This window comes from Ictidomys tridecemlineatus, unplaced genomic scaffold (assembly GCF_052094955.1).
Source record: "Ictidomys tridecemlineatus isolate mIctTri1 unplaced genomic scaffold, mIctTri1.hap1 Scaffold_69, whole genome shotgun sequence".
NCBI classification, from domain to species: domain Eukaryota; kingdom Metazoa; phylum Chordata; class Mammalia; order Rodentia; family Sciuridae; genus Ictidomys; species Ictidomys tridecemlineatus.
This window is the reverse complement of record NW_027524892.1, coordinates 412,825-425,096: the sequence shown is the minus strand read 5'-3', so window position 1 is coordinate 425,096 and position 12,272 is coordinate 412,825. Positions and strand designations below refer to the sequence as shown.

The 12,272-nt window shown below is 36.6% G+C and overlaps 1 protein-coding gene across 10 annotated transcripts in view; it reads right to left on the bottom strand.

Annotated features, from left to right (window-relative positions):
- LOC144374416 (palmitoyltransferase ZDHHC19-like) overlaps positions 1-10,716 on the bottom strand; it is an 89,653-nt gene extending 78,937 nt beyond the window's left edge. For 4 of the 10 annotated variants that reach the window (XR_013433820.1, XM_078037254.1, XM_078037250.1 and 1 more), the window contains exon 1: positions 10,064-10,336. The gene's annotated coding sequence lies outside the window, so the exon portion shown is untranslated. Of the gene's footprint in view, positions 1-10,063; positions 10,542-10,627 lie in introns of those variants that run through there. The other 6 variants (XR_013433821.1, XM_078037260.1, XM_078037257.1 and 3 more) reach the window with 4 other exon arrangements.
- Positions 10,717-12,272: the final 1,556 nt, after the last annotated feature.

Here is a 12,272-nt window from a genome sequence, read left to right as displayed (position 1 = left end):
CAACCTATGTTATCCAAGTGTTTCAGAAAATTCAACAAATACAAAACTGAAATAAATACTAAAATTTTGTGATATGACAAATTCTCATTGTATATAATATACTTGGATATGTGGAAGCTCTACTTATTAATGTTTGTCAATTCTCTGTACTATACCACCAATTCTCTTGAATACCTACAGTGTTATAGGATTTTGCTGGAGAATACAATTCCTGCCCTATAGCTGGAAGAGGACAAAAGGAAAATTTAACAGAGCTTTATGCTTTAAACAATAACAATTTAACCCTAATATTTATCTTTAGATGACAGGGTAAGTAAATCCTGTTATATCCATCAATGTAATATTATTCAATCTTTAAACAAGGGAAGTCCTCTATGTTCTAATAAGGATATCCAAAATGAATCATTAAGTACCAAAAGTGAGGAATAACATGGTATAGGTAGCACATGACCATGGGAAAAGAACAATAGGTAGTATGAGTATTGACTTGAATTTGCATACATTCATTAGCTCTTGAAAGGGACTTGAACTGTCAATATTGGTTGCCTTGGGCAGAAGAATTTAGTTGAGAACAAAGCAGAAAATGATGATTCTCACTGTATTCCCCTTTTTATCTTTAGCATTATGTAATATATGAACATGCTACCTAAACATATACATAAAAAAATAAAAAGGCACAGGGAGACATGTTAAGAGAAAGTAAAAAGTATTCTATGATAAAATCTGAAAAAAAAATTCTTCATTAAGTTAAAAAAAAAAACCAGGATCCACTGAATGGGATAGTAGGAATGAATGTAAGGAAAAGGCACTGAGATGCCTAGGCAACCAAGAATTCATGTGTGTGCATACATGCACTTTTGTACCTGCAATCGGGCCATTCAATTATGAAAGGAAAGGAAGCAGGATTTCACATGAGAGACAGTAAGTCAAATCTTGTGGTCATAGTTAAAATCATCCTGAAAATGATGAGGATTAAAAGTTTAAAAGTTATGATCAGTCTGTAAAGAAACTTGAGACCCAGAAAATCAATCACAGCAAACTGAGGTTTCTGAACTAGGAAGTGATAATTAACAAATAGAAATGTGGCAGCTTGCTCCATTTAGAGCATCCTGAGGATAAGTTCAATACTATTTCTCACTTTACTCTGCCTGTATTTTCCTAAGAATGACTTCAGCAAAGGAAATGGAAGACATTATGAAGGGTGACTATGTGAAGAATTGGTTTCTAAGTAGATGTGAAAGAATAAGGAAAAAACTAAAAAATGATCTTTAGCTTTTCAGTCTAGGAGGGAAAAAATGATTTTGGTTTTAAATATGTTGATTTATAGGTGTAATGAGTCACTAAGTAACAGTGAGGTCAAGGTACAACCAGAAGAATACCAGGATTGGAGTTACAATTGGAATTACTGATATATTGGTTTCCTATAACTGCTATAACAAATTACCATGACTGAGTAGCTTAGATCAACCCAAAGTTCTTCTTTCATGGTTTCTAAGGCCAGAAATCTGAAATCAAGGAAATCAAGGTGTTGGAAAGGCCATGATCCCATGGCTTCTGCTGGCTGCTGGTGCTCCTTAGCTGCATGCAGCAGCATGACATCACCTTTGCTTTGTCTTCACCTTATGTGCCCTCTCTGTGGACTCATCATTGGCATACTCACCAGTGGATTTGGGTCTAACTTAAAATTAAGATGCTCTCATCTCTACACCCATAAGTACATACACAAAACACTAGTTTTAAATATGACTTCATTTATTTAAGACCTGGACCTAGGGGGACACTATTAAAATCACATAGTGAAAATTATCAGCCCATGGATTTAACAAAAGAACAGATGTGCTGCCTCTTAAAGAGTAGAGTGAACATAGTGAATCATGAATTCAGGTATCTCCAATTCAGACAATGGGTAAAAGAGTGACAACAAGGAAAATAAAAATAGGATGTGGTTAAAGTATAAGAAGTTGGTTCCTAGCAGGGTACCATGGTATACACCTGTAATCCCAGGGACTCAGGCAGGAAGACTGCAAGTCCAAAGCCAGCCTCAACAACTTAGTGAGACTCTGTCTCAAAATTAAAAATAAAAGACCTTTTGATGTTGCTCAGTGATAAAGCATCACTGGTTCAATCCCCATCTAAAAAAAACAACAACAAAAACTGACTCCTCCTGGATCTGTGCAAGGTACGGAGGTACACAGTGAGATGCAGCAGAAGATAAAAAATCAGGACCAAAGGGTGACTATTCACATCAAATATGGCCAGGAATGTAAGGAAAAGGCACTAAGATGCCTAGGCAAACCAAGAATTCACGTGTGTGCATACATGCACTTTTGTAATGAATAAATAAAAAATGGTTCTTCAGCTTCTCTAGGGAAAAACAAATAAAATTCTGGGTTCTGCTGAACAATACACCAAAGAACTATCCAGATGTCCAGATCAAAAGAAAAAATAATCAAAAATTGTATAAAGATGTGTAGTTTGCCAAAGGCAACATACTAAAAAAAGATTACTTAACAGAGGGCACCAAGTGGTCACAGAGCAGAGGGCGAGAATCAAAAGAAATAGCTTTCAGTAAGGTCACTGGTAGCACAGTCCAGAATTTTAAGAGACAACCTAGACCTCCTGGGGATCCAAGTACAAAGGAACTTCACTGGAATGGATTAAATGAGGAAATCCAGAAGAAAGATTTATAAGCAGGGGCTATGATGATTTCTATATACAGAAAAAGATGCTTTGGTAACTACTTGAGAGTATAATAACTTACACACTTAGGATGTAATTTTAGGGTAAATACAAGTATAAAAAAACCCTGAAAATGCTTTTGCTATGAAGAAATGCAAAGAAGCTACAAGCACAAAATGAAGTCTCTGACCCTAACTTGGTTCTAGATTTCCTTGCTGGTTCAATCTGATCCTTGCACACACCCAGGCAAGCTATTGTATTCAGGAACTGAATCTCTGGACAGGGTCCTCCACCTGACCGATGGACTCCCACACTCATTTTAAGACTGAACTCAATGATCACCTTTTTTGCAAAGCTTCACTCAACTACCAAGCAGTAACTCTGGAAAAGTTTGTCAGAAAAATGACTCCATCACAGAAAAAAATTCCTGATTTATGAGATTTTACACCACAAACATTAAATTAGACGTCTTAATAGAAATAAGAGAGTTGATTTTCTAAGTAACAACTTCATTAAGCATTTCTTTAAAGAGGTGTTTCTATTCAAATTGCTATGTTCTAAAGACACACATGATAGTTTACAAAAAAACTATAATCAATTTTTTTAAATTAAGAAAGTACCCAAATGCATATTAGGTGATGGGTAGAGTTCATTTCTTGAGGCTAGAATTTACTAAATTTCTGAGGAGGAAATAAAATCCTTCAACCATATATGAGAAGACCACCTGTTGTATTGTATACTTCAAAATAAAAATTGCTCTCAAAGTCATTTAAATCATTGTGTGATTACAAGCAACATAATACATCATCTTATGTTTAATCACATTTACTTGAAAAATCATCTACCTTCCACATGAATAAAGCAAGAATGTTCAGATTGCTTAGTCATAAAAAGCTGTTTGCTAATAGATTCCAAAATTTAGGATTAAAGGGAACCAATAATAATTGGGGGAGTAAAAATAAGACAATAAAGAAAAAGAGTAAAAATAAAACTTAAAGGAAAAGGTACACATAGAACAATGCTTTGAACATAAGAACACATAAAGGTAATCACAATATGTTCTATTAAAAGGCTCATTTTAAAAAATAGAGTATTGATTTTAGGTACACACCAGTATTTCCTCTGCAGAATCTCAAAATTAGGTAAAGAAGACATACAAATTAGAAGCCCATGAATTAGCACAAAGACTGTTGTTTAAAAACATTTTCATTTGAAAATAAGCATTTTCATCTGTAATATATGCATTAAGTAAGACTTAATGTTTATAGACCAGCTATTTGCTTGAAAAAAAAAAGCTCCTTAAAATAGCAACTTATTCTTCATTGCATAAAACTACATATAATCTTTTCCCAGTACCAATTTTAGTTAAGTACTTATTCATGTTATTACATATTAATAACTGTTACTAACTTTCTTGGGGGTCTAAGTTACGTAACCTTGTCTCATCCTGTAAAACAAAACAAATCTACCCACCTTATCAGTCTCCTCCACACTTGTGGATTTCCCCACACAAGAAGCTGGCCTCTCCTGTATGTTTGTAAGGTCCTGAGGGGCACTCTGAGATGCTGCCATTGGAGGCAATGGAGCACGCCTCCTCTTGGGTGCATCCGATGGCAGGATGTTTGAAACATGTGGTTTGGAAATAGTATTGGACCTCAAAAAAGTTGGGTGGTGCTTATTTATTAGAGGGGTTGCAGGAGCACTTGCAGTCTTATAAGAAAAAGACAGTGTCTACATGCAATTTCAAGATAAAAACCACTTATTTTATACAAGAATAGAAAGGATCAATTAAACTAAAAGGTGGTTCTTTGAAAAGATAAACAAAATTGACAAATACTTAGCTACTAATAAACCAAAAAAAAAAAAAGAAAAACCAAACAAATAAAGAGATGAAAAAAAGATAATATGACACATATCACTGAAATTCATAGGATCATTAGCAATATTGAGTAAAACTATATACCAATACACTGGAAATTCTAGAAGAAATTAACAAATTTCTGGGCCCAGATGACCTACCATAATCGAACCAATAGGACATAAAAAAATCTAAATAGATCTATAATAAGCAATGAGATTGAAGCAGTAATAAATAGTTTCCCAACAAAAAAGTATAAGAACCAGACAGATTCATTGATGAATTTTTACCAGATTTTTAAAGAACGACCACCAATGCTCCTCAAACTATTCCATGAATTAAAATGGAAAGAAACCCTTTCAAACTCATTCTGCAATATATCACCCAGTTACCAAAACTTGATGAGGATACAACAACAACAACAAAAAACTATAGACCAATGTCCCTGATGAACATAGATAATATATATCCTCAATAAAATACTTTCAAATGGAATTCAACAGCACATTAAAAAGAGCATATATCATGATCAAGTTGGTTTCATTCCTAGGATGCAATGATGGCTCAATATATATGAATCAATAAATGTAATACAGTATACAGCACATAAATAGAATCAAGAATAAACATCACATGATCATCTCAATAGATGCAGAAAAAGTCCTTGGTAAAATTCAACAGTCCTTCATGATTAAGTTCTGAATAATTAGATATAGAAAGAAGATACCTTATTATGATAAAAGCTATATATGATAAAACTATATCCATCATCATTCTGAATGGGGAAAAACTGAAAGCATTTCCTCTAAAATCAGGAAATAGAGTATCTATTCTCAACCTTTTCATTCAGTACATTGCTTGAAATTTTAGCCAGAGCAATTAGGTAAGAAAAATATATAAAGTGATATAAATATGAGAGGAGGAAGTTGAATTATCCCTATTTGCAGATAATACAATTATATTCTGAGAAAATCCTGAAGATTCCACCAAAGGACTCAAAACTGATAAATAAATTCAGCAAAGTAGTAGGGATACAATATCAATATACAAAAATCAATAGCTTTTCTATATATCAGTAATGAATGGACTGAGAAAGAAATCAGTGTTTCTTGAACAAGGAGTCGAAAGATTACTACAGTGAAAATTGGAAAGTAGTGAAGAAAGAGATTAGAGAGTAGAAGATGTAAAGATCCTCCATGTTCATGGATTGGAAGAATTAATATTGTTAAGACAGCCATAGTACTGAAAGTGATCTATGGATTCAATGCAATCACAATCAAAATACCAATGACATCTTTCACAGTTCTTCACAGAAATAGAAAAAAAACATCCTAAAATTCACCTGGAATGAACAAAGACCACAAATAATCAAAATCATTCTGAGCAAAAGGACTAAGGATGTAGGCATTGTAATCCTTTACTTTAAAATATACTATAGAGACCCTCATCAGTATACAAAATATGAAGATGTGAATTTGGTGTCAACATACCTTATATACAATCAAAAATATGATAAATTATGGTATAAAGGTGTATTAAGAATTGTAATGCTAAAATTAAATAAACAAATGACTAAACAAGCAAATAAATAAAGTATACTACAGAGCTATTTAATTAAAAAAACCTGGTATAGACATAAAAACAGATATCCATGGATACAAAAAAAAGAATATAAAGAGGCTGGAGTTATGGCTTAGCATTTACTTGCCTAGCACAAATGTGAGGCCCTGGGTTTGATCCTCACTACCACATTAAAATAAAGGTATTATGTAAAACTACAACTAAAAAAATAAATATTAAAAAAAGAATATAAACATAAATAAGATATATCTCCCTATTTACAGATAATACAATTTTCATTACAATTTCTCTCTCTCTCTCTCTCTCTAAATATATATATATATATAAATGAATTGAGGACCCAGAAATAAACCCATGTATCTTCAGACAGCTGATCTCAATAAAGTTCCAAAAGTCATATACTGGAGAAAAGCCTTTTCAACAAATGGTACTAAGACAACTGGATATCCACATGCAGATGACTGAAACTAGATTTCAATCACCCTGAAGAAAAATCAACTCAAAATGGATCAAAATCTTAATTTAAGACTTTGAAACTACTGGAAGAAAACATATAGGAAATACTTCAAAATACTGGAACATGCAATGATTTCCTGAATAGTACTTTGATATCTCAGGAAACAAAAGCAACAATTGACAAATAGGATTACAATAAATCAAAACTCTGCTGCACAGCAAAGGAAACCACCAAGAGAGTGAAGAGAAAATCTATAGAATGGGGAAAAATCTTTGCCAGCTATTCATCTGACAGAGAATTAATCTTCAGAAAGAACAAATATTCCAATCAGTAACTGGACCAATGATCTGAACAGACATTTCTCAAAAGAATACAAATACAAGACAACAAATATATGTAAAAATAATATCTTTAGCCTTAATAAATCACAAAAAACTACATGGAGATTCCTGTCACCCTATTCAGAATGGCTCTTGTCATATAAATAAACAAACCAAAGCAAAAGCAAAAAATAAAATAACAAATGCTAGTTGAAATGTGGAAAAAATATGAATCTGTATAAACTGTTGATGAAAATGAAAATTAGTATAGCTGGTATGGAAAACCGTTTACAGATTCTTCAAAAAACTAAAAATAGATTTACCATAAAATCCAACTAGAGCTGGGCATAGTGGTGCATACCTGTAATCCCAGCAGTTTGGGAGGCTGAAGTAGGAGCACCAAAAGTTCAAGGCCAGCCTCAGCAACTAAGCAAGGCCCTAGCAACTGAGTGAGACCCTGTCTCAAAGTAAAAATAAATAGGGGATGTCAATGGCTAAGTACCCCTGGCTTCAATCCCTAGTTCCCCCCTCCCCATCACCACCACCAAAAGAAAAAAAAATCCAAATAGACCATTCCTTAGTGTTTTTTCAAAGGGTAAAAAGTGGGAAGGAGATGAATTGAAGTAGAAAAGAAATTATTGGGAAGGGGGAAGGATACTGGGGGGTGGGCAAAGAGCAAGAGAAAGTAGAATGGAGGGTAGACATGATCAAAATATGATACATGTATATATGGAAATGTCAGAGTATAACCCAATACTTTGTATAATATATATTGATAATAATAATAGTAATAAAAATGCACAAGATGATCTTGAAACAATTAAGAAAACTATGAAAATATATTGGAGTTTATGTTAGAAGGACTCAGGATGGTTTCTAATGCAAAAATCTGAACAAATTTGGTGTCATGACTCCATAATTGAAACAATCACATAAGTTTCATTCTGTGCTTTCATAATGATACTAAGAAAAGAACGCTTCATCATGTTCATGCTAGAGAACAAGTCCATTATTTAAAAAAAAAAAAAAAACATCCAGTAAAGAGAAAGAAATTATCCCATTTTCATATGACCTTTTCTGACTGAATTTGATCTGGGGAGTCAAATTGCTGATATGAGTGTGTTTGTTTTATAGAAATATCTCAACAAACAGTTAAAAGTAATGTTTACATACACTCTTGTCCTTTATCAATTACTGTTTAAGATGCAGACAATAATTGTTGATGGCTAACATTAGAAAAGATGATAACATGTTACTGTCAGTTAATGGTAACACAAAAATAATACCTATGAAGTTTTCTTTCTTTTTTCTCTATTTTTTTGGAGGCAGAGTCTCCCTGTGTTGTATAGGCTGACTCCTGGGCTCAACCAATCCTCCTACCTCAGCGTCCAGCATAGCTGAAACTACAGGCGAGTTACACCATGCCTGGCTACTATATTCTTGCCAGAGATGTGTCACTAAAACCCGATTAAGGCTCTAGATTTAATAGTCAAATTTCAGGAAATAGAGGGGACAAAGAAACATGTGACAAGGATACATTACCAAAATTTTGAGTAAGACAAACTATAAAACAAATGACCTGGTTTTGTCAACAAACCAATTGCAAATAAAAAAAAATTAGGACAGGAATAAATTTCAAAAGCATTCTTTTACAAAAAACAAGGGTTTTATAGCAAATCACAATGTAATTTCAATGACATTGAAAACAAAGCACTGTGTGTCAAAATTTGATATAGCTAAAGCAGAGTATAGAAAATATACATTCTTAAATGTTTATTTAAAATAAACGTTCAATAAATTAAATAAATCATGATAATGTAGGGACTTCTCTAGGAAGGCAAAGATAGTACCAATAAATATTAATGCAATATGTCTTGATAGCATTAAAGAAAAACTATATTCCACAAATTAAAACTCATATCTGATAATCCAAATATTAATTAAGTAGCATGCATTCTGCATGAAAAGCCTAACAATAGTAACAATTAATAATGATGAACAGGTGGATAGGACTTTATGTTTAAAGAATTTTTCATAGGCCCATTTTACTTCTTGGAACATCTTTTTGAAGGAGTTATCAACAGTTATAATTCTAAGCCCTTCTTATTTGAGTAATGCCAGCATTTACTCTATAGATATAAAGAAATATAAGCAATGTTATCACTCGAATTCACATCCAAGGAGCCAGGTGATCAGAGATTTGAATAAATTGCACAAAGATACACAGGTTATACATGGTAAAACTAAAACCAATATCTATTTAAAGACTTTCTGTAATACTTGTGGTTTTTCCTTTTTATGCCGCTATTTCATTTTAAGATAGAATCCCCTAATAGATAAATATATAAACATACACACAATTAAGTTTAGTTAGAAGAACAGGTGAAAAATTCATATGGCAGCACAATAAATAATATAACCAGAGTGCCAAGCATGGTGGCACATGCCTGCAATCCTAGCTATGGAGGAGGCTGAGGCAGGAGGATCACAAGTTCAAGGCCAACTTGGGCAATGTAGCAAGACCATGCCTCAAAATAAAGCAATTCTTACAAGGGCTGGGGATGTAGCTCAGTGAAGAGCACCCTTAAGTTCAATCCCTAATACTGGGAGAATATTTATTTATTTATCTGGAGAGTATTTCAAATAATGATTTTTCCAGACATCTTGTCATCCTCTGCACTAGTTAACCCATCTTCCCTAAAGTTCTAAGTAGGTATCACTACAAGTCAAAGTGAAACACTAAGACAAGTGAAAATTTGAGCCTATTTTAAAAAACAACTCCATACTATAGTTTTCAATGTTACCAAACAACCTAAGAGCTGAGGACACTTACAGCACTTTGGAATGACCTGTAGACACTGTAAAAAAAAAAAAAAAAAAAAAAAAAAAAAAAAAAAAAAGCTTTCTTAATCTTATTCAGAGCATTCAGTCATCTGTAAAATCACATACTTCCACTGCTGGAAGGTGTAGTAGTAATCTATACATTCAACACCTTTAAAATGAGGTACAAAAGATTGTGAAGTTTGCTTAGGGTTAAATACATACAGAGTAGCAAAGTTAGGAGCAGAAGCCAAGTACAAGTAACAGTGCTGTTTCTGGAAGGAACACAGAAACCATTTTTTTCCAATTTTTGTGCGTAAAGGCAGACGTGGGGGAGGGGGCGCTTACCTCCAGCCCTTCAAAAGGGACAAAGCTGGTCCTGGCAAACCCATCGATGATGTCCTCTTTGGCCAAGGTGGACGCGCTCCGCTTCCTCCGCGGGGGTCTGGGCAGGACCAGACGGAGGACAGGGGCTTCCCATTGTCTTCCTCCTAGGAGCCCGACGACAAAGCGAGCCAGGGCGCCTGAGTCCAGCCGGCCCCACCGCCCGACGAGCCAACTCCCAGACGGACCGGGAGCGCATCTCCCGGTCTCGCTGCGACCCTGACCGCAGCTTTTTGCAGAGTCCAAGGCCCCGATCCGGTCCATCCATGGCTCTGCCACGCCGGGGTCCCCGTGCTCACCGCCCAAGCGCCACAGACTCCAGCAGCGGTTGGTCCCAGAAAAAAATTGACACGGAGCTCTCCCTCCCGCCGCAGGGCGTCCCTCCGCCCCGCGCAGACGCTTACCGCCCGCACCCGCCGGGCGAGCCCGCAAAGGTCGCAGCAAAGTGGGGGCGCGGAACTTCGCCCGCCCCTGCGAGGGAGAACGCCCCTGCCCCCGCCCCCGCCGCTGCTCACGCAGGAAACTCACCGCCCGGCTGCAAGAGGTCCAAGCGGTGCAACCAGTGGCAGCTGGAACCGGACAGCAGCCAACAGGATCACAGGGGCGGCTGGGGGCCAGCAGCGCTCCTGAGCCCAGGGCATGCACGCTGGGGCAGCCGGGCCTGCGCAATGGGGGTAGCGGGGCGCCCCGCAGGGGGGGGGGCCGGGGTCCGCGCGGGGGGCGGGGGGCGAGGGCCGCGCGGGGGGCGGGGGGGGGTGGCGAGGGCCGCGCGGGGGGCGGGGGGCCAGGGCCGCGCGGGGGGCGGGGGGCCAGGGCCGCGCGGGGCCTGCCCTCCGGAGCGCCCTGCCACACGCCCCCGACCCCCCCCCCCCCCCCCCGCACTAACCGTGGGTCTTTCTGGGACACTTGCTCCTCCACCCGCCTGAGGAGCCCCAAGGCGATTCCCCCAGGCGACCCTTGGGGTCGGAGGAGGAGGCTCTGGGCCAGGACGCCGCCTGGCGCTCGGGCCTGGGCGTGACCAGGCGCCGCAGAGGGAGCGGGCGTCAGGTCGCGCGAGGCCCCGCAGCGCTCCTGCAAACTTTTCCTCACATGGCGCCACTGAGCGAGGCCGAGCCTCCACTTACAAATTAATCATACTCTTTCATGGGCTCCAAATGCTTTCTAAGTGTTGGCTTTGCTAAATACCCAATGAACTTAGCCTTTAGGATATTTACAGTGGCTCTTAATGAACTTGTATTCCAAGTAAGCCTTTTCTCTATTTTTTTTCTTTTGAAGCGACAGCACATTCACAGAAAAGTTGCATAAATAACACATAAACTCCTATATATTTGGTCAGTAATTTGTTTTTAACATTTTGCCACAAACTTCATCATTCTTGTGCACCATTTTACTCCTTTTAAGAGTAGTTTTTGACACTTTCCAGTTCCTTGGAGAAGAACAGGAAATATTTCTGATTGCTTTTGAGATCATTTTTGGAATACATGAAAAAATCAAATGTATCACAAATTATCAAATATTTGATATTTGATATTGACTCCTTTAATATTTCAGTGGTATATTTTAGAATAAGTATTTTCTTTCTTTCTTTTCTTCCTTCCTTACTTTCTTTTATCTTTTTTTTTTGCAGAAGCTCAGTACAGTGATACATTTCAGGGAATTAGATATTGATAAAGATCTATTACCTAATCTACATTTCATATTCCAGTTCTGTCAGTATTCCCAGTAACATTTTTAGGATATTTTTCCCCATTATAAGATCTAGTCAGAATTTTACTACATTCTCCCATTTCAATTTGCAATATAAATACTTCTTCAGTATTTATCTTTCATGACTTATTCAAATAACTAAGGTCAAACACACTTAACTAGGTAAATCATTATTCATCCAACAAATTCACATGAATTTTTATCTGATTGCTCTATGCAGATTTAGTGAGATCTACCATGGTGGTCTCATAATATTACTTGTATTAACCACTTATATTGTAATTCAGTGTTCTTCATTAAAATGTAAACACCTTAAAATATAGTTTTTCTATTGATTTTTACTAGAGTTCCTACACATGGGAAGTACCCCCCCAAAAAAACCTGGCAGAATTTACTAAAATAAATGACATATTTTATAAACACTTAAAAATTAGATATTAAACCAATAAAGATTACTATTTTGTAT